General features: G+C 38.3%; 1 long non-coding RNA gene and 1 pseudogene across 1 annotated transcript; one reads left to right on the top strand and one right to left on the bottom strand.

The window, feature by feature from the left end:
- The first annotated feature begins 1,946 nt into the window (after positions 1–1,946).
- LOC103720651 lies at positions 1,947–16,896 on the top strand (annotated as a pseudogene).
- On the bottom strand, positions 16,787–17,026 carry LOC113463611. The gene is made up of 2 exons (XR_003388206.2): positions 16,920–17,026; positions 16,787–16,888 (listed from the first exon to the last, which is right to left on the bottom strand). It is a non-coding gene; the product is annotated as an uncharacterized LOC113463611 (long non-coding RNA).
- Between the last annotated feature and the right edge of the window lie 1,135 nt (positions 17,027–18,161).

Raw genomic sequence — 18,161 nt, 5'->3', positions numbered from 1 at the left:
GAAAGATTTAAATCTTTTTGTGTAACGGGTCCTGCTGTTTGAAATCTTAGAATAGTCGTAATCTATATTACTTGGATGCTTGTGTTTAGCTCATAGAATTCATATTCGATGCATTTGAGTTGGATAAGAATTAGAAACTTACAGTTTTATTAATTCAACTTTTAAAAATTGGTAAGGAGTTAACCCCTTCGGTAGTTAATTTGATCTATTATAATAATATTAAAAGAAAATTTTGTTCTTTCAAGAGATTGCAAGAGAATATATAAAAATAATTTCATTGTTATTATTCTCAAAATCTGTAAACCAGTCTAAAAATTTGGATGAGAAAATGTATATTAGAAGATCTTAAGAAATAATATTTTTTTATTTTTTTAATAATATTTAAAAATATATAATATATTGGTCAATCATTTTTTTTTACACATTCTCGTATATATTGTTTTTTCATTTTATCATCCCTGACAATCCAAACAAATAAAAAAAAAAAATCTAACATCCCGGCAAGCAGGCAAGGGTAAAATGGTCGTTCTGTTATTCAGAAAAACCCTAAGCCCTATATAATGGCAAATGTCCAGGGATGCAAGGCTCACCTGGGTAGTTCTAAATACACCCCCCCTATTGCTCAGGACACCCCCCAAAAATTAAAAAAAAAATACCCAAACTAACCTTTAGTGTAATTACCATATTGCCCTTGAAATTTTCTCAGTACACCCCCCTTCCTCCTCCTCCGTTTCGTGCTCCGTTCGGCACTGGATCGCCGAACAAAATGCTTCTGTTCGGCTGAACGGTGCCGAACAGAAGGCTTCTGTTCGGCGATCCAGTGCCGAACAGAAGGCTTCTGTTCGGCAACCCTCAACCGAATAGAATCCTTCTGTTCGGCGGAGGGGAGGGGAGGAGGGGTAGGAGGGTGGGGAGGAGGCGGCGGAGGGGGGAGGGGTAGGAGGGGTAGTTGGAGGAGGGGGAGGTGGAGGAGGAGGAGGAGGAGGGGGAGGTGGAGGAGAAGGGGGAGGAGGGGTAGGAGGAGGAGGAGGAATGGGAGCAGGGAGGAATAGGGGGTGGAGGAGGAGGCAAAGAAGGGGGAGAAGGCGGAGGGGGATGCAGAGTAAGAGGGGTTGGGGATGGGGGGCGGAGGTAGAGGGGTGGAGGAGTAGGAGGAGGGAGGAGGGAGGAGGAGGAGGAGGGTGAATAGGCGGAGGAGGAGGGGAGAGGGATGAGGGGGAGGCAGAGGCGGGCGGGAAGAGGGGGAGAGGGATGAGGAGGAGGCAGAGGCGGGGGGTGGGGAGGGTGGGGGTAATTTAGGAATTTTTAATTTTTTAGGGGTGTCCTTAGCAAATGGGGGGGTGTAGAGAGTATTTAATTTTTTTTTAATTTTTGGGGGGTGTCCTGAGCAATAGGGGGGGTGTATTTAGAACTACCCGGCTCACCTGGTTACCGCTCCGAAAGACGCGAGTTCCAAATTGCTGACGAGTATACCCTTTTCTCTCGTCGTCTGAACGAGGGGCGAGCTGGAATTAGGGTTCTTGGGCGACCAATGGAGCTCCCTGAATCCTCGAATCCAGTCTTGGCTCCCCAATCCGAAGGTAACGAATCCCGAGCCACCCGAGCTCCAGCTCTCATTCTCTGCTGTTTGGTTTCATCTTGACTAGGGTTAGGGTTCCCAGATTCTTGGTTACCTTTGGTCTCTCTCTTCTTGGTTCGATCGGGGAGCCAAAGATGGATGGTGATATGGACGATTTCGGCGATCTCTATGGCGACCTTGAGGATCGGGTCAATGCGGGCATCCCCTGTGGCCAAGAAAATCAATACTCCTGTTCGGCTGAGAGAAATATGAGCAGCTCGAAGAGTGGGGGATTCGATTCGATCGGTGAGGACCACAGCTCGGATGATCGAATTGGTGAAGGCAATGCGAGACCGGTGGATTCCAACGGGGGGAAGGAAGGTCTGGTTTTTGGAATGGAGGAAAGCGGCAACGGCAGCGACAGCGAAGATGATCTTCGTATAGTTTTGGACGAGGATGACTCTTTGAAGATGCCGCCTTCGCAAAGAGTAAATATTGGGAGTGGAGGCTTGGCGGTGGGAGAGGGCGAGGCAGACGAAGAGGGGAGACCAGTTATTGTCGCCTACTGATGGGATGGTGCAGGGTGGCACTGAAAGAGGGAACGCAGCAAAGTTGAGCTGCCATGGCTGGGTATGTTCTTGATTCTTACTATTGCTATTTAAATGCGTGTTCGATATTTTGCCGCTAATGCTGTTGAGTTGCTATTCTGCTTTCTTTGTTTTTTCCGCCTGTTGTTATCTCATAGATTGGTCAAATTAAAGTCTAACAAGAAAGAGATCAGAACGAGTTATAAGGATAAAAAACGTACTAAACTATATATTTATTTATTTGGAAGTAAAAGGGAACAGAAAAGAGTAGGCAAGTGAATAAGAAGAAAAAGAGAGAATGAACCAACCAGGGTTACAAGTTGCACCATAGAAACTTTCAAAGATCAAAAGCAGGCTTATATTAATGTTCATCTTAAACTTGTTGAGACAAATTCAACAGTTTTGGAGAACATTTAATTGTCTCTTTCCTTCCGTAGCTCTTCCCGAGTTGAATGTGGAGTTCCTTGTTATGAGTAATGTTTTAAGACCCAGATGGATTGATCTGTTTAACCTGTCCAACTCATGAGTTGGAAGCTTTTACGATTCCAGTCAATCGTAAACTTTTAAAGACCAGAATTCGTGCCTCCTAGTGACCTGCATGGGTCAACTTGATTTCAACCATTTCTATCAAGCGCTTTAGATTTGCTGGGAAAAATAGAAATAAAAAAGGAAAAGTTTTTTGTTTACTGCTTCACTCTTTGGGATTAGGGTTCAATATTAGTGCTAGTAAAGACTTGTCATCCCAACTCCCCAACTCGATTTGTTGTCATTTATAGCCATTGCTATCTCAACTTATTTATAGGGTATATGTGGTAGGAGGTATGTCCCTTTTTCGACGAAAAATGAGTTTTGAGATTCTATCATTTTTATAAGATAGATGTTTACGTATTTAATAAAAATGCTATTATAATTATTTTCCATAGTTGTCATATCTTTTTATATTTTTAAAATCTTGTACTATTTTAAGTACTTATTTTACTAATTTGTGATATTGACTGTTGTTGAACCATTGATCCATGATGTGGACTCCAAGAGGGGTGGGTGGCCGAGCTGGGTTTTAGAGTATCAAAGCTTCTTATCCACATAAGTAGTCTTATAAGTTATGAGCTAAGTATTCAACTCTCTTGTCAGTTATCACTATAATGGGGTTTTCCTTTAGTAGCCTTTGTTGATATCAAATGGATGAAGAAACTTTCTAGAGCAAAAGAACATGTATGGTACCTATTTCTTCATGACTAATTAAATAAGACTCATTGACCTCTTTGTATATCCCTTTAGCTAGGTCGTCAATAGTTAAAAACTTCCTTAAGATAGACATTCATGATTGCTTGGACCCTTCAAATAATCATGTTCTACACCACTCATGCATATAAGATTCCCTAGAGTGGAGAAACCCATACAATGAAGTGCATAGTAGGTTCCCATTGCATTCCATTTCCATTATTTTGAATTATCCAAAATCATGAAAGATTATCCGAGTAATCAAAACAAGTAAGATAGGTATCTTTCTTTTTTCTTCCAAGTTTCTATTCAAGAAATTGCTGATCATAAACGAACCTTGTGGCACCAACAATGCATCCATGTATTTTGAATTGGGGGAAACACTTAGGAACTTAAAGGTTCATGTCTAAATCATCGATTCACCGAATTCTCAACTTTACGTTCTCTCTTAGACTCTTACATTCACGCTAAAGCTTCCACCTTTTAAAACTTATTTCAAGAAACTACAGATAATACGAATAGAGGATGAATCTTGGCATAATGGTAAGGTTTCTCCATTGTGACCTCGAGGTCACAGGTTCGAAATACGAAAATAGCCTCTTTGCATGTGGGGGTAAGGCTGCTTATATCTAACCCTCCCCTAATTCTGCAATGGTGGCAGCCTCATCAACTGGACCGCCCTTATGTGCAATGCGAATATCAATGACAATAAATTTGCTCCTACATGATTTGAACCTAGGTCTGAATCTAATCTTGAATGCAATTTGGGAGGTCCATATTCAAAAATAAATCCAATAATTTGAATTGGATGTAGGTGGCTATAAGATGGGTGGAATGTTGGATGAAGGCCAAAAGGGACTAAGGGCTTTTGAGGGGTGGATGATGGTGTTACTCGGACACCCAAAATTTTGGGATTTTTGATGTGTCAGACGCTTCATGACACTCCTTGACATTTCATACCACCATTTATGTTACCATGGTCATCATGTGTCTAGTTTTCACACTTTTATATGAAAGTTTCTATTTCTAATGTTATTTTACCATTTGTTTTATCATTTTTTTAAAATTACGAAGCACATGTTTAACTCCTTGTTCATTATATGCACACATCAATATAAATTTACATATATAATATATGCAGATTTGTCCCCGTGCCTGATTTTTAGAAGATTCCCATGTCAGGTTTTTCTTGACACTTAGAGACAGGGCATCTGTGTCAAATGTCAAAGTAACAATGGTGGATGAAAAGGTTCTTGGAGAAGGAGGAGATGGGACTGAGTGGGCGGGGAAAGAAAAAGAAAGGGGGGGGGGGGGGTTGATTTGGAGCAGAGGGGTTTAGGGGGGAAACCCACTTATTAGATTTTTGCTATGAGATTTAGGTCTAGTATTCATATAAAACTATAGACACATAAGCTAGTGAACTCATAGACAAACACGTGTGAGGCTATCAGGTTTGGGTCCACCCATACTTGAAACCAGATTTGATGAGCTTTTAGGTTTGATGCTGGATTTAAAACCTGAAGTTTCAGGTTAGAATTTACACAGGTGAATTGTGGTTCTCCTTCGTCACCCTTTCCTAAATAAAATCTCCAGACATGTCCACCTTCGTAATACTTTCCTCATCGTCATCCTTTTTTTTCTTATATTTTTTCTGATTATCACATTATAAACAGACCTTCATTGGATATGCATCTCTCAGCCCCTAAAGAGATGTCGCTCCTCAGAAAGAGATCATTAAATATAAAAAACATATGGCGAACTATGTTTCTGTTCATGTAATGCAATGAAAGTTGAATCAGTACCCTCTTAGTATTAACGACCCATGCTTAAATTCTTCCTGAATTTTTGCAAAGACTAATCTAAATTCAACTGACATCCATGACCAAATATCTGTATATGCAATAAATTGAACTGTAATGAGTGACTCATACTATACACCCTTTGTGTTATTTAACATGTGTGACAGATTCAAAGGTTAATATTAATTTGATACAGAAGTAGAATAACCTAATGTATTATGATGTCAAAAATGCAAACTGCATCATTCGGTAATTTTATTTTAGACCTGTCTTATGAACCTTTATTATAATCACTGTTTTCTGCTAAATTAACATGAAATTGTCCATTTGATGCATCTAATGCTAAGTTTGATCTGCAAGAATTAAAAAAAATGGATAAGAACAAAAATTGGTTGTTAATGAAGGAATGCATGTGAAATGAATGATATTTTCATTCAAATGTCTGATCTCCTAGGTAGATTCTAAAATGGAATCAGTGTTATCTTTTTGTATATCTTTGACCAAGGAGTAGTAGGTAAAATGTTTAATAATATTTTACATTCAAATATTAATCAAATCATCCATTCCCATTTTATATTTTAAATGCCACTAACTGATTCATACCAAAGATATCTTCTATTTCCAAATTATCTTGTAAATGCTGCATACTGAAACTTTTCTTTCCTGTAGCAATACGAATGACCATTCCTCCCATGTAAGAGTAGATCAACAAGTTCTTTATTTAAGGGAGTGTTGATCCCAAAGGAAATTTAATTTCATTAATTGTTGGCAAGCCAAACATTGGAATGATGCTAAAGTTGGAATTCCCATATCATTCCAACTGCATTCTGCAAACCAAATATAGCAAAAGAAGTTTTTTCTTTTCTTTTCGCCTAACCAAATTTTAGTGACATTGAAGCTCTTTTTTGTGGGGTTATTGGCTTATTTTTAATCCCTTAAACTTTCATTGAGTACCATTTGTTGTCTCCTTTCTCGGATATCATTTTTATCTGTTAGTTTCATTTTCTAATTACTTGCTTTTCTAAATATTATGTAACATTGTTAACTCCAATACATCAAAGTATGCTCAATTTTCTTTTATTTTTGTATATTCTCAAGAATTGCTATCGTAGTATGTTAATCATGATGCTTGCAAATCTTCTAATGCTTGACCCTCTTAAACCAGTGTGTTCTCATCATTGATGTTGTATAGTATGTAGGATCTAGTCCAGGAGGATTCCCATATAATGGAAAAACTTCAATGTCTGGACGAGGCGACGGGGATCGGCTGATGATGTTATCTTCAGGGGTTACTGCATCCTGCAATTTAAGCATTCCTGCATCAGCTCGAAATGGATATAATTTCACTATGCCTCGAAATAGGTTTGTTCTGTACTATGAACTGGAAAACTTCGTGTTGTCTTTTTGAAACAAATGTCTTAGAGGAATCCATCATAGAAAAACTTGTCTTGGTTTTATGACGTATTCACTCATAGGAAAGTGATTAAATGATCTGCATCTTCTCTAAAACAATCGATCACTGTCTAATCCCCAGAATGGGGGTTGTCAGATCTGCTATTTATTTGGTTGTCTATCATTTCTTTTCCATTAGACTTTATTGCTGTTGTGTTATTCTGTTGATGACCACCAAGTGGCTTCCTGCAGGACCATTTTTGATACAAGTATTGACACATTTGAGCAGAAGCCCTGGAGGCAACCACGAGTGGATATAACAGACTACTTTAACTTCGGTTGGATGAGGATAGCTGGGAAAGCTACCGTCAAAACTTGGTACTTGTTGATAACGTTACGGGACATTCTTTCAGTATATAGTGCCTTAAACTTTATAACACCTTTAATTTGAATTTTTCAGGGTCAGTTTAGGCAGCAAGTGATAATGTTTACCCTTGATTACAATTTATCAAGTCTAAATCAGGTAAATAAAATTAGTCTCCATGGGAAGTTATGAGCTTAGTTTTATTAGCAGCCTGTGAGCAAGATTTTCATGAATAAACTTTCAAATATGTTGACTCTGAGCTGGCATCACCTAAAGCCATGTTGAGTAAAGCTGCTCAATGGGGACATAAAGAAAAGAGTTTCCTAGATATGGGAAATGTTGAGAAGAGGTTAATGGGGCTTCAGATCGTATGTTGGAAAAACATTATTTGCATCCATTTCAGCTAATTGCCATTTGAAATTCTGTTCAGTCACGTAAGATTTATTACCATCTCTATGTTATATAGTTCTAAACTTGTAATACAGTCAATTTATGTCCAGCCAAAGGGTAGAGCAATTGAAGTTGAAAATGGTGTTGGTGAACGCATACCATCAATAGACAGAAGGCAACTGAGACACCGTGATTCTGATGTAGTGATACAGGTGCATTATTTTGATTTTTTTTAATGTATTGGACAGTTTCCCCTTTTTTTTAACATTGCTGATGGCTTGAATGTTTTAGATTGCTATGGATGATTGTATGAAGGATGTGTCCGCTCCATGTGTGGGAGAACTTGAACATTTAGAACAAGGACATGTAGATTGCTCAATGTTAGAATGTCAGAATGAGCCAAATGAAGGGTAAGGAATTTAGCAGTTTTGGTTGCTTCTTTATCCTTTCACCAGTTCAGTTTTGATAATATTATTAATGGAATCCAGTATAACTAGCTTTTACTTCTGAGAGAATAACAGGCAACTAAAATATTCTTTTCTATCGTTGTTCTTCATAAATAATAATAGTAATAATGTTTAACACTAATTAGAGCAACCCATGGCTTGTTTACCCCTGCGATTCTTGTCTATCACTCACTGCATGCCTACTGGCCAGAAGACAGTAGGAAAAGTGGTTGAGATGGATGTTCATAAGCTGAAGAGGATGAAGTGAGATATTTAATCTGCTGAACCCATAGAGCTGAACATTCACATGCTTTTTGATCTATAGGGCCCTAAGTTGGATTCTCTGAAACTGCAGAAACAGGTTCTTTGGCACAACTATGTCTATATGGATATGTTACACATACATATGCGTAATTTAAGTTTATATCATTAGTCAAGATAAGGTATATGTTGGTATGGTTTTTAACAATTAATATAAAGGAGAGTCCATGTAAGTTTGTGACTCATCTATTGTTGATTATGCCAATAGTGACTTATTTGACCTATAAAGAAAGAAATTCTTGTACAAATCCTACAGTGTACCAGTCCATATAAACCCTTGATATGCAAGCCAACCTGAACAATTGGAACAAGGCTTGATGGTTGTTTTTTTATGGTAATAAATTTCCAAAATTCCAGTGGTTTAAAATTAACAAAAAAATAAATAAATATCATATTCTTTGTGATTTAGCATGCAGGTTTCTGAGATTGTTCCTTGAAATCATAATTCTTCATTTAGAAAAATTAAGAAGAATTATGCGAGAACTGGTACTGATTTATGTTTGACGTCTGCATACGGGTTCAGCATTGGTAGCTTGCTCTCGTTGGAGAGTTGCGTAATGCACTCTTCATCTTTAAAATGGTTTTTTTAATTGCTTATTTACAACAAAATGGCAAGCCTACTATAAATTCTTGTTTTTCAAAATCTTGATTCCATACTTTTGTTGTCAGAAGCATGCAACTCCAATCTATTTTGTTTATTTAATGTATGCCTTTTAATTCATATTTGTATGCATGAGAAAAACTAAAAAAAACGAAGTTCCTGGGACATTCTATGGATGAGCATGGCAACTAACAAAAGGCTTTTATCAAAACAGGAGATTATTGGTTGTGTGGTGGATGACTATCTAGATAGCAATGTGAAAGGTGTCAAAACCTTCTAATTCTTTCTTCCTCCTCCTCCTCCTCCTGCTCCTCCTCTGCTTCTTCCTCCTTTCTTTCTTTCTTTCTTTCTTTCTTTTTTGGATGGGAAAAGAAGGGTCAAGCCCCACTAGAAATTGTTTTACCAAGGAATGATACAAATTGAAGGGCCTACAAAGTCGGGATACATGAGAACTCAACAGCAGAAAACAATTGCTAATCTGTTCAAAATTAGAACTCCCTAGCTGTTAGGTGCTTTCTTCACCCAATCTCCTCATCTGGAGAATGACTCTGACAAGAGAGGCTAAAATCTGCTCCACTCATATCGGTCTTTGGAGAATAGAACCTATCCAGTCATCAATTCTCATACCCAAAAATGCTTTTGCTATCTGTGCTACTAAGCCATGCATTAATATTTAAGTCATACAATTGAACCTTGTCCTGCAGTTTTAAACTGGTTTCTGTGCTGCAATAAAGTGATTTATGGAATATTTTCGTTGAATATCAAAAAACTGTAGATGCCTTCCTAATAAATCCCCTCATTCCACTGTTGTAGATTATCTTATTGCATATTATATATGCAGAAACTTGTGATATTATTTCACCTGTAAGCTATTATTAAGCAATTGGTGGTGGTGCATTGGACTCTTTTTGGAAGAGGGTATGGCTAATTGACAGCGACTGTTGTGACGGCAATATTTTCTCTTTTGCCTGCTTGTGTTTTTGGATGCTTGTGGACTAAGATTTCCGTGGATTGATCATTATTTGTCTTCCATGTAGCCAAATTTTCAAGTTTTTTTTATTCTCTTTGAACTTATTATATTCCTGATAAGCAGTGATCCTTATTGTCCAACTTTATTTTGTTATAATAATATGGTTCCTTTTTCATGGGAGATGAAATTTGCATCTTTAATAGCATTGTAGTTGCTGGCAGGGTGTGTTCATGTTATGCTGTGCATGTTCTATTATTAGTGTTTTTTGGCATGTCTATCAGTACACAGTTACATATATACATTTAGCTTCTGCTTCTTATGTTTTTTAATAAGATAACTCTGGTTCTCATCTGCTAATTCCTATGTGCAGAATGTTGTCTTTGGACCATGATGATAAAAAATTTTGGGAAACTACCAATCCTCTCGTGCATTGCTATCCTGGGGTGACAGAAACTAATTTAAAGGGAGCTGCTGAAGAAGCTAAAGCCAAACTGGAGTACTCGAAGGGTGATGATAGAGAGGATTCTTTGAGAGTTGATGCCTTGCCAATGGAAGCTGAATTTGCTTCTGGTTTTCAGGTTATGGACAGTTTCAGTTCGTCTGATCTTGATAACCATTCTGAACCATCAAAGGATGATGGCTGTTTGGAGAAAACTCATGATGCTACCAGAAAGCCATCTTTGGATGCAGTAACTGGACTGCAAGAGTCAGTTTTATCTGATAGTTATCTTTCAAATGATTCCAGAATCAATGCGACTAAAACAGAGCTAGGAGATATTAAAGGTAACACTTACGACTGTCGCTTCTCTCCAGAAGGTTACAAAGGTTGCAGTAGAAGCGGACACAGTATCATGGCTGAATTGAATATACCTGCAGAAGATGAACAAGCTTCTATAGAGTCTTCCAGGAAGTGCCAGAATGATGTGGATCATTTCGAAGCGACCTATGGCATAAGGGAAAGGAAATGCGATCATGTTACTGATATGGGACAACATTTGTCTTCTAATAAAGAAACAAAAACGTCAGTAAGTTACAAGAGTAGAAAGTATGCTGAAAAGCATGCTAGTGAAAAATCTTCTACTAAAGCTTATCACAAGAAGGGAGATCATGATAGCCATCCATGGAGGAACCTGGATGAGAGAGACTATTTACTTGAGCAAAGAGCTGCTGGAAGGGATTATGCCATAAAACACCATGAGCGCTACTCACATGAATGGTGTTATGTTGATCGACGGGAAGGAGTTGTTCGTTGTGAGCATTTTGACAAATCAATTTCAGAATGTGGTTCCTTTTTCTTGGGAAAGGATTCAAGCATGGGGCATAAGAAGGAAAGGGAGAATGAGCATATCGTCCGGACAGATGCTGTAAATTATGATAGTATGGCTGAACACAGATATAGAGAAAAACATGTACAAGAAATGCATAAAATATGTGTACCCAAATGCAATAGGAAAGAGGAAATCTTTGATCTCAGGTTCTGTAGACCTGCATCCTGCAGTGTCAGAGAACAAAGAACCCCTAAAAGAAGAGACAAGTTTGATCAAAGTTTATGTTTTGACTTGCATGGATCTAATAAATGTATTGAATATGATGACAAAAGGTTGATACATCTTGATGGTAGGCTGCTGGATTCTCAAACATATGAACACCATGCTGAGGGTGAAAGAGGTAGGCATGATACCAATCCACCAAGAAATCACTTACCTGTGTCATGGAGGTCGCATGAAAAATTCGCGGGTCACAGAAAACATTTTGCTATTAGAGAGATACAGTCCATGCATAAGAAATATGAATGCCATTTTATTCCAAGCAGCAAGAATCGCCATCATTTTTCTTATGAAATTGGAAACAAATATGATTATGATGAATACATCACTGAAGAAAGAGGTACATACATTGATGACATTGCTGTGGAGAAAAGATATGGTTGGCTTGCTAAGCCAAGATTTCACATTGATGACGAAGTCTATTTTAGGCATCAAGAGCCATACTTGCGTTCTCGAGAGGAATCTTTTCTCTGTGAAGGCAGTTCAAGACATGAAAAGAGTCTTGTTTATCAGCATTTAGTCGGTGGTAGAAAATTTTCTGATGACCGCCGATTGGCTAGAGCTGAAAAGGAAACTATTAATGAAAGAAATGCTGCTTCAGATGCTAGGGAACATAATAAATTTGTTCTGCACAATTTTGATAAGCAAAGGCATGAGCTAGCAACTTTAGGGTGCAGGGATGCTGTTAACATGCATTTGAATGGTTTGGAAAGAAAGGTAAAAACAAAATTTGCGGAAACCAAGTCTACTACCTTGTACAGCTGTACTTGTGTCATGCTCATGTTGAATAGACATGTCTTTTTAACTTGGGGTGGCTTGTCATTTTTTTCCTCTCTTTCTACTTGGAAAAAGAATGCAACACCTTTTGTGTCTTTTTTGTGGTTCAATTATTTCTATACAACAGTGTTGGTGGAATTGTCCCGAACCGCCCAGTTTGTGGCGTACCGAGCCGTACCAGCAGCAGACCAGGACGATTCCGACATTCACATTGAGAAACCGGCAAGGGAGGGGAAGACGGAGAAGGAAAGCGAGGAAAAGAGAGAGGGGGAGATAGAGGGATGCAGGGAGATGGAGAGATGGGCTGAGGAGCCCTTCTCTCCTCCTCTCGTTGTCCGCAGGGGCCGCTGGGCTGAGCCCCTCCTCCGGTCGTCCGCAGGGGCTCCACCCCATATTTTAAATTTTTTTGCCGATCTTTAAGTGAAGTTGACACAGGGTGTGCCAACTTCACTTAAAATACAGAATCGAGCCTTTGTTTCATTCAACAGCCCCTGTGGACGATCGGAGGAGAGGAGGGCTTCCGAGCCCCCTCTCCCTCTGCTGGCATCTCTCTCCCCCTCCATTTCTTCCTCCCTCTCTCTCTCTCTCTCTCTCTCTGTGTGTGTGTGTTGGCCGAGCCTCTTTTACGTTTGAAATGCGGCTCCACCCAGCATGGCTTGCGGATGACCGGAGGAGGAGAGCGGGTGTTGAGCCCTCTCTCTCTTCCTCTCTCGGCATCTCTCTCTACCCCTTCCTTCTCTCTCCCTCCCTCTTTCCCTTCCTCTCTCTCTTCCTTTGTCTCCTCCCTTTCCCCTTCCCTCTCGTCTCCCTTTGTCGGTACATTCCAGAAAGGCATGGTACGGTACGATACCGTACTTGTAACGCTGGCCTACTGGCAGGGGTGCCAGTTCCCGTACCGCGAACCTTGCTATACAATTGATTTTTATGACCTGTAAAGCTTTTTGCTTTTCATGCTTGGGTTGTACTCGTCTCAGATATTTTCAATCTAAGGCAATTGAGGATGCAGCTTTAGCTCTGTGCACAATTTGTTGAACTTGTAGAAGGATGCCAGAATTTCTGTCACTTGCTTTCCCGAAGTTATTTCAGGTATTTGCCTGATAATTTAAGATGTGAACTGTTCAATTATTTTGTAATGTCTAGGAAATTTGTATGGCTTTCTTATATTGTATTTAAGTTACTAAATTCAAATAGAGCAAACAACTATGTTTATTTTCACGACTTTATATTCTTTCTCATGCTTTCTTACATAATATCGAAATATTCTTCGGATAAGCCATTCTCTATTTTTTCTTTTTTGATTTTTCTTTACATTTCAAAACATGTTGATGGCTTGACTTCCTTTTGAGCTGATAATTGTTCTAACTTTCTTATAATGTAATACATGGATTTTGTTTTTAAGTTTCTTTTCCCTTACCAGGCATATGTCTTATCCACTTACAATCCCTTCACAATCTGAGTAGTCTTGGTCTAGGTTATCCTAAGACAACAGGTGAATAGTTGAAAATTATGCCAACCTTGCTTGTTGTCTTACTGCTTAGTTTTCTTGTTGAATTAGGACTTAGGCAGGATTGTTTTCAAACTTTCTGCACTTATGAGTATATGTTTATGCCTATTTGTGCATTGGTGATTTTCTGCGTAACATCCTAGCAGCATTATGAATGTTGTCTTGTTGCTGGTCTGAATATGGTTTTGTCTAAAATATATTTCTTTTTGCAGTCAAGCCTACATGCTATTCATCCATTCATTGCCAGCCTGACTGCTACAACTTTTGCATACTACTTGATGATGATATTTTCTAGAATGATGAATGACATATGAAGAGACTACTTTCTGCTGCTGACTACTTGTGCTGTCACTTCATATTTTCATGCACTTTCAGTGTCCAAAAATACAGCAAGTTGCATTCGTTAACATTATAGGGATACTTTAAGTGGGAAAATAATTGGATCTCAAATATGGGCTGGATTATTTATTGTGTCTGTCTTCTTTGGCAGATATGGGTTGTGGAAACTAGGTTTTCTGGGTTGTTTGAAAATTTGCTGGACCTTTTTTGGGGACCTTGCATTTACATCTTCGTTCTCCAATAATGTTCTTTTTTTGTCACTTTGTTTGAGCCGATAAAATTCCTGGTCTGTCATAATCAGGTTTCTAGAGATACTTGTGCTTTATGCTGTTGTTATGGATGTTAGAATGGTATGAGTAAAGGTAAATATGTTTGCATGCCTAGAGGCTGTTTCTGTGGCTCTATGCTCAAGTGAGATCCTTCATTGCAGATGATGATTTCTTTTACTTTGATATTTATGACTGGTCTTTAATTGTTTTCATCCTGCTATGTGATTGTTCAAGCTTTACATTTTCTTCCTATGCAAGTCTTAGTAAATAAATAAATAAAGTATCATATATAAGCATGCATGCTAACTGTGAACTTTTTTACAAGCTTGTAAATCCAAAATCTACATTTCATGAGATTTTGATCTAATTTCCTGAATGCTCAGACCCCTTGTTTAGTGTTTTTCATCAAACTATACGCCTATATTGGTTACTGTTTTCTCTTTGCATTTGCTTATCAGATATTTTCCGTTTTATACTAATTTCACTAATATATAAAGAATGCAGGATACCACTGCCACTATTTTTGGAAAAAAAATCTATGGTCATTGTTTCAAGAATAGATCAATCCTGCCTACAGCTTCCTTGCACCTTGTGTAGACCCAAGATCCTTGCTTAGTTTGGTTAGGCTTGAGTGGAAATGTCGGGATGCAACCCACCTAGGTAGTTTATTGCCTGGGGCTGTGGCAGGCAGCTTGCATACATGGAGGATAAGCCGAAGGTTTAAAAGAAGAAATACAAGGAACAGATGAAGGGTAAGAAGGGAAGAAGAGTAATAAGAGATGGGAAGATAAGACGAAAAGAAAAAGAAGAAAAATATGTCTGAAAGACTATGAAATCAAATATTAATCTTCATTTTTTAAACAAATTTCATGATGTGCCTAAAAATTTTTCTGCAAGCATGTCGCCACTATTAATAGAACTAAGTTATATATCCATGCATGCACATACCTATGTATGCGTTCGTGCATGTATTATGTGATTATGCATGTGTGCTTGCTTCCTGTCTTTGTATAAATCTTGGAGCACACATGGATGCGGTGTATGTTTGCCTTGGGAACTTGGTGTTCCTCAATTCTGGGCATATTGACTCCCAGTCAACTCGCACCCACTGGGCATCTTCAAGAACGTGTTTTTAAGTGTTATTATTACTTAAATTGCTCATAATTTTTTGATTATAGATGTGCACTTGTCGGTACATCTTTCATATCTTAGCTGCCTGTTGGAATTACTCTTGAGAGGAAAATATGATTAATGATAAGCATACTCACCGTCTTTGGCTTCTTTGTTGACAACAAAATTTAAATGTGTTATTTACATGTGTGTATTGTGTTTTACTCAGAAATAAATTGTGTTATACATGGGAGAATGCATCCTTTTTATCTTTGGGCCCGAGATGTATCAACCTGTGGTTGTCTGCTTCCTCCATGCAGTGACTTTTGCGAGCTAGATGTATCCAAGGTGTCTATGCCGCCTTCTCTTTTTGAAAGAACATACTTTGTAGACTTTACGATGGCGGTTGTCTCAAATGCATATGAAAGAGCTATAGATAGTACCAGAACTGTTTTGGAAGAAATTTGTAACTATTTGATGCTTGAACTTGGCCTTTGCTTTTGGCCCTCACCTCTTCACCCTTATTTTGCATTTGGTGTGCATATGTTGTTCATGATTGTTCTAACTATCCCACCACTGTTCATGGTTTATCGTGTGGTTCTTTGTGCTAAGGTATCTGTTTCTGTAGAACAGGCTGATCATTGTTCAGTATGTTTATAATATAATTGCTGGTAACAGATTTATTTGTTTACTATTCTGTTACATGCAATGTGGAAAATTTTAGCCATAAGAAGGCTGTGGCAGTTTACCTATATTCATACATTATTAGCATTTTGTATTCCTTGTTACCATATTATTTTGTTGCAGTTCCCCAAAAGAGGCAATGGAGTTACAGTTGCAAGTGAAAGGCACAGAGATGTGGCTTATACAATGGATAAAGAACTCAAGGCTTCCAGGCATGTTGAAGAAGTTTGCATGTTGGAGGTTCCTCTCCATGTCCAAAAATCCAAGGGAACCCATAATCACCCGACTAACTTGAAGAAGGGAGTGAAAAAGTTGAAGTCAGAAGAACATTCAGATGATCACTTTCTTAAGAAATGTGAAGACAAACATCGTATTTCACGAGGTCATGATGATGATGAGAGTGAGGAGGGTCAGCTGGTGGAAGAATCTGATGATCAACATGTCGGTTCAATGACTCGAGATTGGAATCCTGAGAAAAAATTAGCATTCCCTGCTGTTGCAGCAAGCCGGTCAGCTTACATAGAAGAGAAAAACACACAAGCAAAAGAATCTACACCAGATAATAAGATATTTGTGGGATATGACAGCAATCGCATACTTGAGACACTAGCAAAGCTGGGAAAGCGTCAGGAACGGTTCAAAGAGCCGATTGCTCTGAAGCAAGGACCTGAGAAGACTCTGAAGCCACAGTTGGAAGCTGCAGCTGCAACAGATGAAGTCAAGCAGCAGAGGCCTGCCAGAAAACGGCGTTGGGGGGGTGGGGCATTCATCTGAGTGGACCATCATAACGGATTTGTCACCTGGAGTATTATGTGAGAACCACCTATTGCATTCCTTGTGAAGCTGAATGATCTCCAACAAGGTTGATCTAAAGCCAAAGTGCTCCTGATGTTATACCGCGGAATTCTGTTTTTTTTGGATGTATATCATTATTTCTCTAATTTGCTGCATATTAAAGTTCACGTAATATTTGTCAAATTTCTATTTAAATTTTATCAAAAAAGTTTTACTGTTTTAGTTTTTGCTTGAACTGTAGAGACCTGGAAGCTCTAAAACCTTGTCTCAAATGATTAAGAACTCATCTGGTTAATATCTCTTCGATTCTCTTCAGCTTGCTGTGCTTGCCTTCTACTATCAAACTTTTTCAAGAAGGATGGGTCTCATTTTAATTTACTGTGACCTTAAAGGTCAATAACACCATATGTTAGATGGTCTTGTGATGTGCTTTCTATTTCTTACAGGCGATTTCGTTGGGGTATATGCTGCTCTCATCCTGTTTACTATTATGTTGTTTGAAGTACGTAGTTGCTATAATTATATCAATTTTGTAGCACAGTTTATTTGATCATTGTCTCGGTTTTGGATGGGTTTGAGATTACTCAAATTGCAAAAAGATCTGTTGCTGTATTTTTCTAGCATTATTTGCTGGTAGAAAACCTCTTTTGGATATCATAAAAAGATCTACATTCTGCTAGCCTTGATTTATGGATCATGGCTTTGTAGTGTTCAACAGTTGGTGCGCAATCTCTTAAGGTGACCGCTCGACGCGATGACTTTTCTCTGGGATTATGTGTCCCACTTATTCCGCGGGAAATTAAAAAAAAGAAAAGAAAAGAAAAGAAAGAGAGCCAGGAATAAATGAAAATATTATGCCATGAATAGCTTATGATAGGTTTTTTTTTGGAAGAATTATAAGTGGCATTAGCAGGTCCGGTTGACACGTCTTTTCCATGGCCTATCCTTATTTTTCAATAATTGTTTGATATTTCTTTTGCCTAGTTTGTTTAGTTACAAATTTTTTGAACTAATTTTGGGTTTGGAGGATGACTTTGTCTGACACGAGAGAGGCATGAACAAGTTTTACTAACGTAACTGTCCCTGGTCTCATGCCTATCTCATTCCTTAACTAAAGTGATCAAAAGTTGTTTAGAGCTTATCTTGCTTTATTTCTGAATCAAAATGCTTAAAAGAGAAACTTTGTCGATGGTGTTTCAGTCTAAATCCAGACCTTCATAAAAAAGAAATTATTTCGTTTATTTATTCACTTACCGTGTTGATAGAGGAAATCTGTAAGTAATAGGCGACACGGCAAAGAGGACCCTCCTCGATGTACCCTTGGCTCACCAAACTGTAGGAGAAGAATGCGGTTCAGCTACATGTTTGCTGATATTATTTTGTTCTGAAAGTCATGCGGTGACCTTCAGAATTGTTTGTGTGGAGTTTGGAGACTAATAAAAAGAAAAAGTTATTCAGACATTCATCCAACTTAAGACGAATTTCAC

Source organism: Phoenix dactylifera, chromosome 13 (assembly GCF_009389715.1).
Source record: "Phoenix dactylifera cultivar Barhee BC4 chromosome 13, palm_55x_up_171113_PBpolish2nd_filt_p, whole genome shotgun sequence".
Classification (NCBI taxonomy): Eukaryota; Viridiplantae; Streptophyta; class Magnoliopsida; order Arecales; family Arecaceae; genus Phoenix; species Phoenix dactylifera.
The sequence above is the reverse complement of the archived record's forward strand: the minus strand, read 5'-3'. Positions and strand labels throughout refer to the sequence as shown.